Source organism: Nyctibius grandis, chromosome W (assembly GCF_013368605.1).
Source record: "Nyctibius grandis isolate bNycGra1 chromosome W, bNycGra1.pri, whole genome shotgun sequence".
Classification (NCBI taxonomy): Eukaryota; Metazoa; Chordata; class Aves; order Nyctibiiformes; family Nyctibiidae; genus Nyctibius; species Nyctibius grandis.
The window spans coordinates 12,222,716-12,234,567 of NC_090694.1; the positions used below are offsets into that span (position 1 = coordinate 12,222,716).

An 11,852-nucleotide genomic window follows, 5' to 3' on the forward strand; every position below is an offset into this window, starting at 1 on the left:
CATCTACCTGCTCCAGCATGGGGTCCTCCAGGGGCTGCAGGTGGATATCTGCTCCACCATTAACCTCCATGGGCTGCAGGGGGACAACCTGCCTCACCATGGTCTTCACCACAGGCTGCAGGGGAATCTCTGCTCCGGTGCCTGGAGCACCTCCTCCCCCTCCTTCACTGACCTTGGTGTCTCCATAGTTGTTTCTGTCACATATTCTCACTCCTCTCTTCCGGCTGCTGTTCCACAGCAGTTTTTTTTCCCCTTCTTAAATATGTTATCACAGAGGTGCTACCAGTGTCGCTGATTGGCTCAGCTTTGGCCAGCGGTGGGTCCGACTTGGAGCTTTCTGGCATTGGCCATTGTAGCCCCCCCCCCGCTACCAAAACCTTGCCATGCAAATCAAATACACACATAAAATAGAAAAGCTTCAACAGACATGTTTGAATCTAAGCAGCTTCTACAGTTTATTTTCTCCCACCACCCTGCCTCCCTTCCATCCAGCTCTGTATAATATTCTGTAGATGGTGGTACTCTTGTAAGACATTCCTTTCAGTGGAGGACAGAACTGAACCTGAGCCTGCCATGTGATACAGTGATTGCTTTAGTAATGGTGCTTCTTTTTCCATTTGTATTTCATAGATCAATAAATATGTCTTTAAATTCCAAAAAGATGAAGAACAAGGGCCCAGAGAAGTTGTGGCATTTCCATCCTTGGACAAATTAAAAATCCAGATGGAAAAGGCCCTAAGAAACTTCATGTAATCTCAAAGTTGGATACATCTTCAAATGGGCCAAAATATTTCTAAAGAAGAAAGTGCGATAGTAAGGCTTCTCCTACATATCCTCTCTAAGAGAGGAGTGAAATATGATGAGCATTTGCTCCGGAGACTGTTAGTTTGGTGTCGAGAGCATGGGTTCCCTTCGGACCCCCAGAGCGCTTTTAAGGTGGACACTTGGGAAGATATTGGAAAGGGTTTATGGGACGCGATAAGCAGTGGGGAAAAGGAGGCAATAGAACTGGCAACTGCATGGAGGGCTGTTCTTACTGCTCTTCAAGAAATGAAAGCAGAGAGGGCTGTTGCAGCAGGGGCTTTTACGGCTCTGCGTCCAACAGAGGTTAACCCTGGGGCGAGAGGTCTTCGTGTTTTTGGTCAGCCGCCAATACCGATTTTTTCAACCCCCCTCCGCACCACCAGAAGAGCAGGAGAAAATTGAAATACCCCCTAAACCAACAGAGGAGCCCCCTAAGCCGGAGGAAATGGAGGTTGATGAGCATCAGCCCGAGCCCACCCCCCCACCCTTCAAGCCTCCGCGAGCCGCCAATCTCGCAAATCGCGCCGAATACGAATATCCCACTGCCCCCGTCGTCTCCCCCATCACCTGCCGGCGGTCCAGGGAAATTTAAGGATCCGGTGGCTTGGGCGGAAAAATTGTTAGCAAAATTACAAGACCTGGAAAGACAGACGACCTTAACTGAGCGACAACATAAGGAGGAGCAGAGGAGAAAAGAAGAAAGGGAACGCCTACGCGGGGGGGCCAGGGGGGCCAGGGGGGTGCTGAGGCGGCTGGGACTAGCCGCATGAGAAACATGGATGGGAATGTTGGTATGCACTCTGTCATGGGGGACGGGGGAGGAGACGATCCGCGATTACGGTGGCGAGGAGTTATACAGAATGCGCTAGTGGAGGGGGAGATTCTGCCCACAGCTTTCCCAGTTATTTTGGGAAATCGGAGAGAACCACCGCGCTGGGTAGGATTACAGTGGGAGATTGTTAAGGAGGCACGGAAAGCGGTACAACAAAATGGGTTGCATGCACCTTATACCCAAGCATTTATAAATAGTATCTTTATGTCCACGCTTTTAACACCTTTTGATTTTAAGCAATTGATGGCGATGATTTTAACCCCGATGCAGGAACTCTTGTGGCGGACGAGGTGGCATGACGCAGCACAGGCTGCAGCGGTGGAAAACCTGGGGAGGGGAGATAATGATCCACTTTTAGGGATAACATTTGACCAACTGGTGGGAGAAGGGCAGTTTAGCGATCCACAACGACAGGCACGACTTAGACCAGAAGCCTTGGCACTTACTGCCACCTTAGCCCGAGAGGCTTTTAAAACCCTCCCAGAAGATGGGAAAGTAATTCCTGCCTATACAAAAATAAGGCAAGGTCCATCTGAGCCTTATATGACATTTTTAGAAAGATTGCGTGAAGCATTGGAAAGGGCATCGCTGACCGATGTAGCTCGAGAGGCGTTGCTAATGTCGTTGGCAGTCGACAATGCTAATCCTACTTGTAAGCGCATTTTACAGACATTACCCAAAAATTCTAGCCTGGCAGAAATGATGGATGCATGTGAGCGCGTAGGAACAACGGAAGAAACAGCAGGATACATGGCGTCAGCCTTTGCGGCTGCGGTGAAACCTCTAGTACGATCAGGGAGAGGCGATCAGGGACCAAAATGTTACAACTGTGGCAAACCGGGACACCTTAAGGCTCAATGCCGAGTAAAAAGTCACGAGTTTGCAGGGACCTGCAATCGCTGCCGGAAATACGGTCACCGTGCAGATGAATGCCGATCTAGATTCACTAAGCAGGGAACTCGGCTGGGAAACGGGGGGCGAGCGCGAGGAGACCCAGCGCGATGACACAAAACAGGTCTTCCACCCGGGCTGCCTGGATGGCATCGCCGCCGCCACAAGAGGGAGTGCTGGGGTGGACATTGCCACAGCAGTAGAGGTGACTCTGATAGACCCGCAAGTACAATGTATACCCACCGATATGAAAGGCCCACTGGGTCACGGGTTGAGTGCCTTACTTATCGGGCGATCCTCTACGACCCGAAAAGGTCTTTTCGTTTTACCCGGTATAATCGATGCTGATTTTACAGGGGTCATATCTATTATGGTATGGACCCCCCTGCCACCAATTCATATACCCAAAGGAGAAAAAATTGGACAACTGGTCCCCTTTAAATCAGCTGTGCCCACAGCTGGGAATCAGATAAGAGGGGTTGGGGGTTTTGGATCAACAGGCCAGGCTGACATTTATCTGGCAATGGATATCAGCAAGGCAAAACCAACAGAACGGGTAACACTAAAAGAACCTGGTGGGAAAACTTGCGTGGTCATCATGCTGATTGATACTGGAGCAGACGTTACAATAATCAGTCAAGCAGCGTGGCCTCATTCGTGGCCATTGGAGATCCCCCCTACGCCCATTTTGGGGGTCGGGGGAATACAGACCACTAAAATCAGTACAAATGTGATTTGTTGCAAATTGCAGGATGGGAGTACCTGTACAGTAAGACCATATGTGATGCCTGTCCCCATTTGTCTACTGGGGAGAGATGCATTAAGTCAATTAGGGGCACGTTTGGTAACTAACAGTGAGGGTTTTTAGAGGCGGCCATTGATGAAGGGCGACCAATCCTAAAACTAACCTGGAAAACAGAAACCCCAGTTTGGGTTGATCAATGGCCGCTGTCTGCAGAAAAAATCGCCCACCTTGAAAGCTTGGTACAGGAGCAACTGGAAAAAGGTCATATTGAGCCCACAACAAGCCCATGGAACACCCCAATATTTACTATTCCGAAAAAAAGTGGCAAATGGCGTTTGTTACATGACCTTCGAAAAATCAATGAGGTCATGGATGATATGGGAACCCTACAACCAGGGCTCCCATCCCCCAATATGATCCCTAAAGATTGGGACATTTTAATCATTGACTTAAAAGATTGTTTCTTCACCATCCCTTTGCACCCTGATGACTATCAGAAATTTGCTTTTTCGGTGCCATCAGTGAACAAAGCTGCACCTATGAAACGCTATCATTGGGTTGTGTTACCACAGGGGATGAAAAATTCACCGACAATGTGTCAAATGTATGTGGCCTGGGCACTTGCTCCTGTGCGAAGGAATTTTCCAAATTTGATTATATACCATTATATGGATGACATTCTAATAGCAGGGAAACAATTGGATAAAAACCAATTGATTAATACACTGCAGACTGAACTAGCAAAAGGTGGATTGCAAATAGCCCCAGAAAAGGTACAACAGGAGGAAAATTGGAAGTACCTTGGGTGGGAAATTACCAAAACAACTGTTAGACCCCAAAAACTAGAAATTCGTGTGAATATCAGTACTTTAAATGATGTACAAAAACTGTTGGGAGACCTCAATTGGGTGCGAACCCTGTGTGGTCTCACCAGTGCTGAATTGGCACCTTTGATGCAATTGCTAAAGGGAGGAGGCGGTGCAGATGCCCCCCGCACATTGACACAGGAGGCTGAGCAGGCATTAAAACACCTGAGTACCAAAATAGCTATGGCATACACTCACCGTTGGGACCCAGATTACAGTATTGGAGTATTGGTTATCAATCACGATCGCCACCCCCTGGCATTAATTATGCAGTGGGTGACTGACAAGGATCCTCTACATGTGCTGGAATGGATCTTTTTGCCTATGCAACCAAAACGTACCATCACTACGAAAGTAGAGGCCATAGCACAACTTGTAATGAAAGGAAGGCAGAGGGTTGTAGAGATAGCAGGCGTCGAACCTGCTTTTTTGGTTATTCCACTGGTTGCAGAGTATCTACAATGGGCGTTACAAAATTCCATACCATTACAAGTTGCGTTATTGGATTATAGGGGCGAGTTGAAGGTACATCTACCCCCTCACAAATACTTCTCTGTGCTGCAATTGGGTCAATGGGAGGAATTACCAAAAAGGTCAGAACGTCCGGTCAGTGGTGTCACCGTTTTTACAGATGCTGGAGGCAAAGCTCAAAAAGCAGCACTAACATGGCTAGACAATGGGAAGTGGCATGATGTAATTTTATCTGACATTCAAGGGTCTACACAACAATTAGAATTGCGAGCTGTGGTGGAGGTCTTCAGGCGATGGAACACAGCACCTGTTAATGTGGTATGTGACTCTTTATATGTCGTAGGGATTGTCCAGAGGATGGAGCGTGCTCTGCTCAAAGAGATAGCTAATGAACAACTATACCAACTTTTTCATGAATTATGGCTTTTGCTGACAGAGCGACTGCATCCATATTTCATCACACATATCCGTAGTCACACAGGACTCCTGGAAGGCTTAGCTGAAGGCAATGCTCGGGCAGACAAACTTGTCGCACCTGCCTGGGCTGCGCCTTCAATTGATCGCTTTGCTCAAGCACAACGATCCCATGCCTTTTTCCATCAATCTGCTAAGGCACTGCGGCGTCAGTTTGGGCTACGCAGTGCAGATGCACGTGGGATAGTCCAGTCCTGTCCAGACTGTCAACATCTTGGGGGTGGTTTAGCACCTGGTGTCAACCCCCGCGGTACTGGACCGTTGGAGATATGGCAAATGGATGTAACACACATCCCCGAATTTGGACGGCTGAAATATGTCCACGTGAGTGTTGACTGTTTGTCCCTTGCTACCTGGGCTACAGCACAAACAGGCGAATCCAGCAAACACGTTCAACGACACATGCGTTCTGCTATTGCAGCCCTGGGCATTCCACAGACGATTAAAATGGACAATGGCCCAGGCTATGTGGCACGTGCCACACAGGACTTTTTCCAACTGTGGGGTATAACACATGTAATGGGCGTCCCACATTCACCAACGGGACAAGCTATTGTGGAGCACATGAATCAAACTCTGAAACACCTTTTACAAAAACAAAAAGGGGGAGAGCCAGGGCTATCTCCTCCTGACAGGTTGTGTAAAGCGCTTTATGTACTAAACTTTTTACGCTTGCCACAGGACTACTCTGTACCTCCAGCAGTAAAACATGGTGCAGGGTTAAAGAGAGGTATGGAGGCTTTTCAGAAAGAACAGGAACAAGCCAAAGTGATGGTAAAAAATGGGGTGACTGGTGTGTGGGAAGGTCCAATGAAATTAATAATGTTGGGTCGAGGGTATGCATGTGTCGTTACAGATACAGGAGCCAAATGGGTACCAGCTAAGTGGGTGAAGCCGTGGCTACAAAAACAACCTGAACTACAGGAGCCAACTCAGGATCTGCCTCGGAACACTGACCTCTCGAGAGATCCAGTGCCCTGACTGCTGGAAGTGTGAAAAAAGGTTTGCGTGGGAGGTATAGAAAAGGGAGCAAAAGGCGCAGTCATGATGAAGCAAGGGGTTGTTTTTTTCTGTGTTAAGCCTGCTTTGGATCCTGGACCTGACAAAAGGTCATCAACCGATAGTCCTTCCACCTACACCATGGAAGGGGAGTCACAACGTTTGGGTGACTCTGATGCGGAGCTTGAACCAGACGCAGTTTTGTGCCTCCTTAGCTCAGCCTGAACAACCCTTTCATACATTTCTAGTGGGGGTCCCTTTAAACAGATCTGAAAGTAAGGAGATAGTGGCAGGGTTGAATGTGCTGAAACAGAGCCTCTGTGAGAATGCAATGAAATGTGGCGAACATTGGGATTTATGGGACGATAGCTTGCCTGTCAGTCCCTTAGAGCCCCAAGAACTTGACATCCTAGGAACTTTAGAGGCAGAATCCTGTGTGTTTTTCAATTACACAGAGGGATCAAACATTTATCAGAACGACATAAAGAGATTACAAAATGTCACACCCAGTAATCCATTGTGGCAAAATGAATCTATCTGGTGTGCAAACGTAGGGCGCAGTCGAACAGAGCCAGCACCGGATTTGGCCATGCCTAGAAAATTACCAGAAGGTTTATTCCTAATTTGTGGAGATAGGGCTTGGCCAGGGCTGCCCAGTAAGAAACTGGGAGGTCCGTGTACCATAGGTAAATTAAGCTTACTAATGCCTACACGAAAGGTCATATTAAACCACACTAACCTACACAAGATTAAAAGAAGTGTCACTACCTTAGGGAAAGAATGTAAAGATGAGGTAGAACTATGGTCTAGGACCAAAGTAGTTCTTTCTTCTATTTTTGCACCGGGTGTTGCTGCTGCACAAGGACTAACACAATTGCGAAATTTAGCTTGCTGGGTTGCAAAAAGAGCTGATCAAACTTCTAGAATTTTAGGAACATTAGCCAATGATGTAGATAGTATCCGACATGCTACCTTACAAAATAGAGCTGCTATAGATTTTTTATTATTAGTGCACGGTCACGGATGTCAGGAGTTTGATGGGATGTGTTGCATGGATCTGAACGATCATTCCAAGTCAATTCATAAGCAGATCAAAGAGCTCATGGATGCCACAGAGAAAATACGGGAACAGCATGGGTTCCTGGATGACTGGTTGGGTAATTTGGGAATTGGAGGGTGGCTGGTCGGATTGATTAAAATGCTATTGATGGGATTGTTTGTGATTTGTATTATCATCCTTGTATTACCGTGTTTATTCTCCTGCTTGCAAAGGGCCCTGCAGCGGACAATAAACACGGCCTTTCTGGCTCAAGAAAAGAAAGGGGGAATTGTAGAGGGGTTTTTGGAGCACAATGGTCATGTAATGAGCCAGAAGTATGAGAATATGGAGTGAAGGCCTAGCTGCGTGAGAAGATTCATGTAGCTAGTGTCAACAAGCCGACCTTGGAGAGATGAGGAAAAACAGCAGCTGAGCAAACAAGAATTGAGGGAGTAGCCGGTGGGAGCTGAACACAGAGGAGAAGAAACAAGAACTGATGGAGCCAATTAAGGAAGGACCAATGGCAGAGCAGTGACCAATCAACACATCAAAGAAGAGTATGTTTAGTAATATTAACGAATAGCAATGCACATGCTTACAGCCAGGGAAAGTACAAAATGTATAAAAGGGACATCTTATGCTTAATAAACGTCTTCACTTTGATTCACATTGGATTTTGTGGAGGCGTGTTCCTTCTCCTCAAGGGAGAACCAGATGGTCTCCAGAAGTCCATTCCAACCTGAATAATCTTACGGTTCTACAACTGTCTTCACTTCTACAAAGTATGCCTAAATCTTGGGAAAGGTTTACTTACAATCTACCTGTATCCTCACAATTTTATATTGGTTAGGGAGCCTATAGTCATACTCAGAATTTAGTGCTAGCATGAAACTCTTCATATACATTGCCCCTAAATGCCCAGGGAATCTAAGAATCTAGGAATCTCAATCAGGCCATTAAATAATTCCATTAAACTGCTGGGAGCCTAAGAGCTAGGAGCTAAACCACTTTGCACTAATATAGACTTTTCTTGTGGATCTATTTGTTTATTCATTAAAATTGAAAAGGCTTTTTCAGCTGTACAGCTTTTGGACTAAGCTCCGATCCCTATAAGTGAAGCAAGCTTATGTTTTTATATTCTAAAGGTATGACATTATTTTTATTTGCTATTGAAATATAGTTTGTTACTCTACTATGGTTGTATTCTCCTTAACTGCTTTTCTTTCTACTTTGTATCCTTTCAAAAAAAGAAAGTGAAAAATATTTTCTTCCCTGGTATTTAGCAAAATGAATATGTGAGTCCTTACCAAAAATTTGAAAAAATAAAAACACCATCTTTTTTATTCACTATCATGATTGTACAGATTCGGGGTATGTGACTGTTTTGCTTGAAGGAATATAATTACTTTTATCATTTGCCAGTTGAACAATGTCACTAAAATCAGCAAGGATCCCTCATTCTCCCAGGAAACGCAGTACATTTGTGAAATGTGAGTACCTCAGATGAATCTGTCATTTCACACACTTGAAAGCAACATAATTGTTTCCTAATGTGTGATTCTGCTTCATTTTACATTACCCTAAAAAAAAAAAAAAAAAGAAACAAGTATTAAAGACTGCTATTATTTACTCAGATTTTTAGTCAGGTCTTTTTTTTGTTTGTTTTTTTTGTTTGTTTGTTTGTTTGTTTTTGTTGTTGTTAAAACTGGATAAATTTCAAAGACTTGTGCAGAATTTTAACTGTACCACATTCAAAAGAGTCTATTCCCACTTCTGTGAGAACTGACACCTTCCTGTTTAAATAAAAGTGAATTTTCATGTGTATTGAAGAGCTGGTAAATCCACACTGTAGCCTTACTGCATACTGCCTTCATACAGCGAGCAGCGGGGGGAGCAGCTCCGGGCGCAGCTCCGGGCGCAGGTGGGAAGCCGGCCGCCTGAGCACGGAGGAAGAGCACACCGTCCTCTTTCTCCGCAGCGGGCATAAGCCCGGCCAGCTAACGCGCAGGCGGGGTGCAAGGCGGATGGGAAGAACTACAGGTTTCTCCCGGGGAGCAGGCGGCTGCCCTCCTGCCTCCCGCCGAGCCCCCGCGGCCGCTCCGGTGCTGGTACTGCCGTGCGCGTTCTGCAGATGGGGAAGGAGCGCCGCGGCGGCGGGGACTGCTGGCTTGCCTATCCTTTCTGAAGAGCTTGTAGCCATCCATCGCAGCACTCCAGTTTTGCGAGCCATCCCGTGAGGGGGAACGGTTTTAAACTGAAAGAGGGTAGATTTAGATTAGATATTAGGAAGAAATTCTTTACTGTGAGGGTGGTGAGACACTGGAACAGGTTGCCCAGAGAAGTTGTGGATACCCCCTCCCTGGCAGTGTTTAAGGCCAGGGTGGATGAGGCTTTGAGGAACCTTGTCCAGTGGAAAGGTGTCCCTGCCTGTGGCAGGGGGGTTGGAATTAGATGATCTTTAAGGTCCCTTGCAACTGAAAACATTCTATGATTTTAAGGATAAACTGGTATTCAGAGAGAGAACTTGTACAATACTGTCTTAGTTTAGCCTGCACCTGGGGCTAAACAATAAGCAGTTGTTCTCTCACCCAATGTCCCTTCCCCAACCGAGAAATAGAATTAGGAAAAGGAGGGAGACTTGTGGGTTAAAATTAAACAGACTTAATAAAATAAAGAAACCAATATCAATGATAACACAAAACACACAAAAGTACACTTAGCCCACAGAGTGGTGGCAAGTCACTCCAGGGATAGCAATCGTGGAGAAGGAGGAGAAAGAGGGACAGGAGAAGAGAGCAGAGCAAAAAGAGCCCCAGCCCTCCCCAGCAAGATTTCCCTTTTATAGTGAACCTGACATTAATGTTATAGAACACACCTGTGGGCCAGCCACCCTGGATTTAACTGCTAATGGCCTTGACCACCATGGCTGGCCACACACTGAAACAAAATCCCAATGAAACCAGGACAGGATTCCACCCCTTATTCTATATCATTTACATCAAGTCACTACTATTTTCCCCATCTCTCAACATATATATATCTCCATATATAGATATAGATATTCTCTTTAGTCTATGCTCTATCTCTCTAAGAAATCCTTGGAATTAATTTAGTCCAAAACCGTGGGTTCCATTTCTCATGATAGTCTATCAAAGCAGGAAAAAAAAAAAAAAAAATGGTATGGGATTCACTCAGTCGGCAGATCGGGACCAGGCCTCAATACGGTGTCATGGACTGGTGAAGTTGAGCACAGCAGGATGATGTGTTGCATCTGCAACTTGCAGCTGGTGTATCTGGTGCAGCCCATGTTCAGGGTCTGGGGTGATTCTTACTGTAATACATGACAAGTAACATCATACAGTTCAAGTTATTGGCTATTCTCGCCCAAAACCAAATCTCCTTGGGGTACACATTTAACTTGCCCATCCTCCTGCATCAGCCACCACATGCACCCAGGTCCTTGAGGAAAAGCAATTCCACAAATGGGTTTGCCTTTGCACAAGGCAGGAGTAATCCAAACTCTTTTCCCCAACATATTTCTGCTGTGAACCACAGGGACTTTATCCTCCTCTACAGTGCGCAACAGTTAGCATTGAGAAGGATCAGCCCGGTTGACAGATCCTGGGTATTAACTAACCAGGTGGCTTTTGCCAAGTGATCATACCAGTTTTTGAATGTCCCATCACCCATTGCTTTCAGTGTCGTCTTCAACAGACCCTTGCATCATTCCACTTTCCCGGCAGCTGGTGCATGGTAGGGGATGTGATATATCCATTCAATACCATGCTCTTTAGCCCAGGGGTCTATGAGGCTATTTCAGAAATGAGTCCTCTTGTCTGACTCTATTCTTTCTGGAGTACCATGTCACCACAAAATCTGCTTTTCAAGGCCCATAATAGTGTTACGGGTCATGGCATGAGGCACAGGGTATGCTTCCAACCAGCTGGTACTTGCTTCCAACACTGTGAGCACATAGCCCTTGCCTTGGCAGGTTCGTGGAAGTGAGAGGTAATGAATCTGCCAGGCCTCTTCATAGTTATATTTCAGCCATCACTCTCCATACCACAGGGGTTAGTCATTTAGCTTGTTTAATTGCAGCACGTTTCACATTCGTGGATGACCTGTGCAATGGTGTCCATGGTCAAATCCACCCCTTGATCACAGGCCCATCTGTATGTTGCATCTCTGCCTTGATGGCCTGATGTATTATGGGCCCACCGAGCTAAAAATAATTCACATTTATGCTGCCAGTCCAGATGTACTTGAGACACTTTGATCTTAGCAGCTTGATCCACCTACTGGTTGTTTTGATGTTCCTCAGTGGCTCAACTATTGGGGACGTGAGCATCTACGTGACATACCTCTAGAACCAGCTTCTCTAATCAGGTAGCAATATCCTGCCATGATTCAGCTCCCCAGATAGGTTTGCCTCTGCGCTGCCAGTTCTTTTTCTTCCATTGCTTCAGCCATCCCCACAGGGCATTTGCTACCATCCATGAATCAGTGTACAGGTAGAGTACTGGCCATTTTTCTTGCTCAGCAATATCTAGAGCCAGATGGATGGCTTTTACTTCTGCAAACTGACTCGACTCACATTCTCCCTCAGCTGCTTCTGCCACTCATTGTGCAGGACTCCACACAGCAGTTTCCCACCTTCGCTGCTTGCCTAAAATACGACAAGCTCCATCAGTGAACAAGGCATGATACTTCTCATTTTCTGGTACTTTATTA

The 11,852-nt window shown here is 46.1% G+C and overlaps 1 long non-coding RNA gene across 1 annotated transcript; it reads left to right on the forward strand.

The window, feature by feature from the left end:
• Positions 1 to 4,903: 4,903 nt before the first annotated feature.
• Positions 4,904 to 7,430, forward strand: LOC137675790 (uncharacterized). Its single transcript, XR_011050003.1, has 3 exons — positions 4,904 to 4,927; positions 5,940 to 6,085; positions 7,355 to 7,430. It is a non-coding gene; the product is annotated as an uncharacterized lncRNA (long non-coding RNA).
• Positions 7,431 to 11,852: the final 4,422 nt, after the last annotated feature.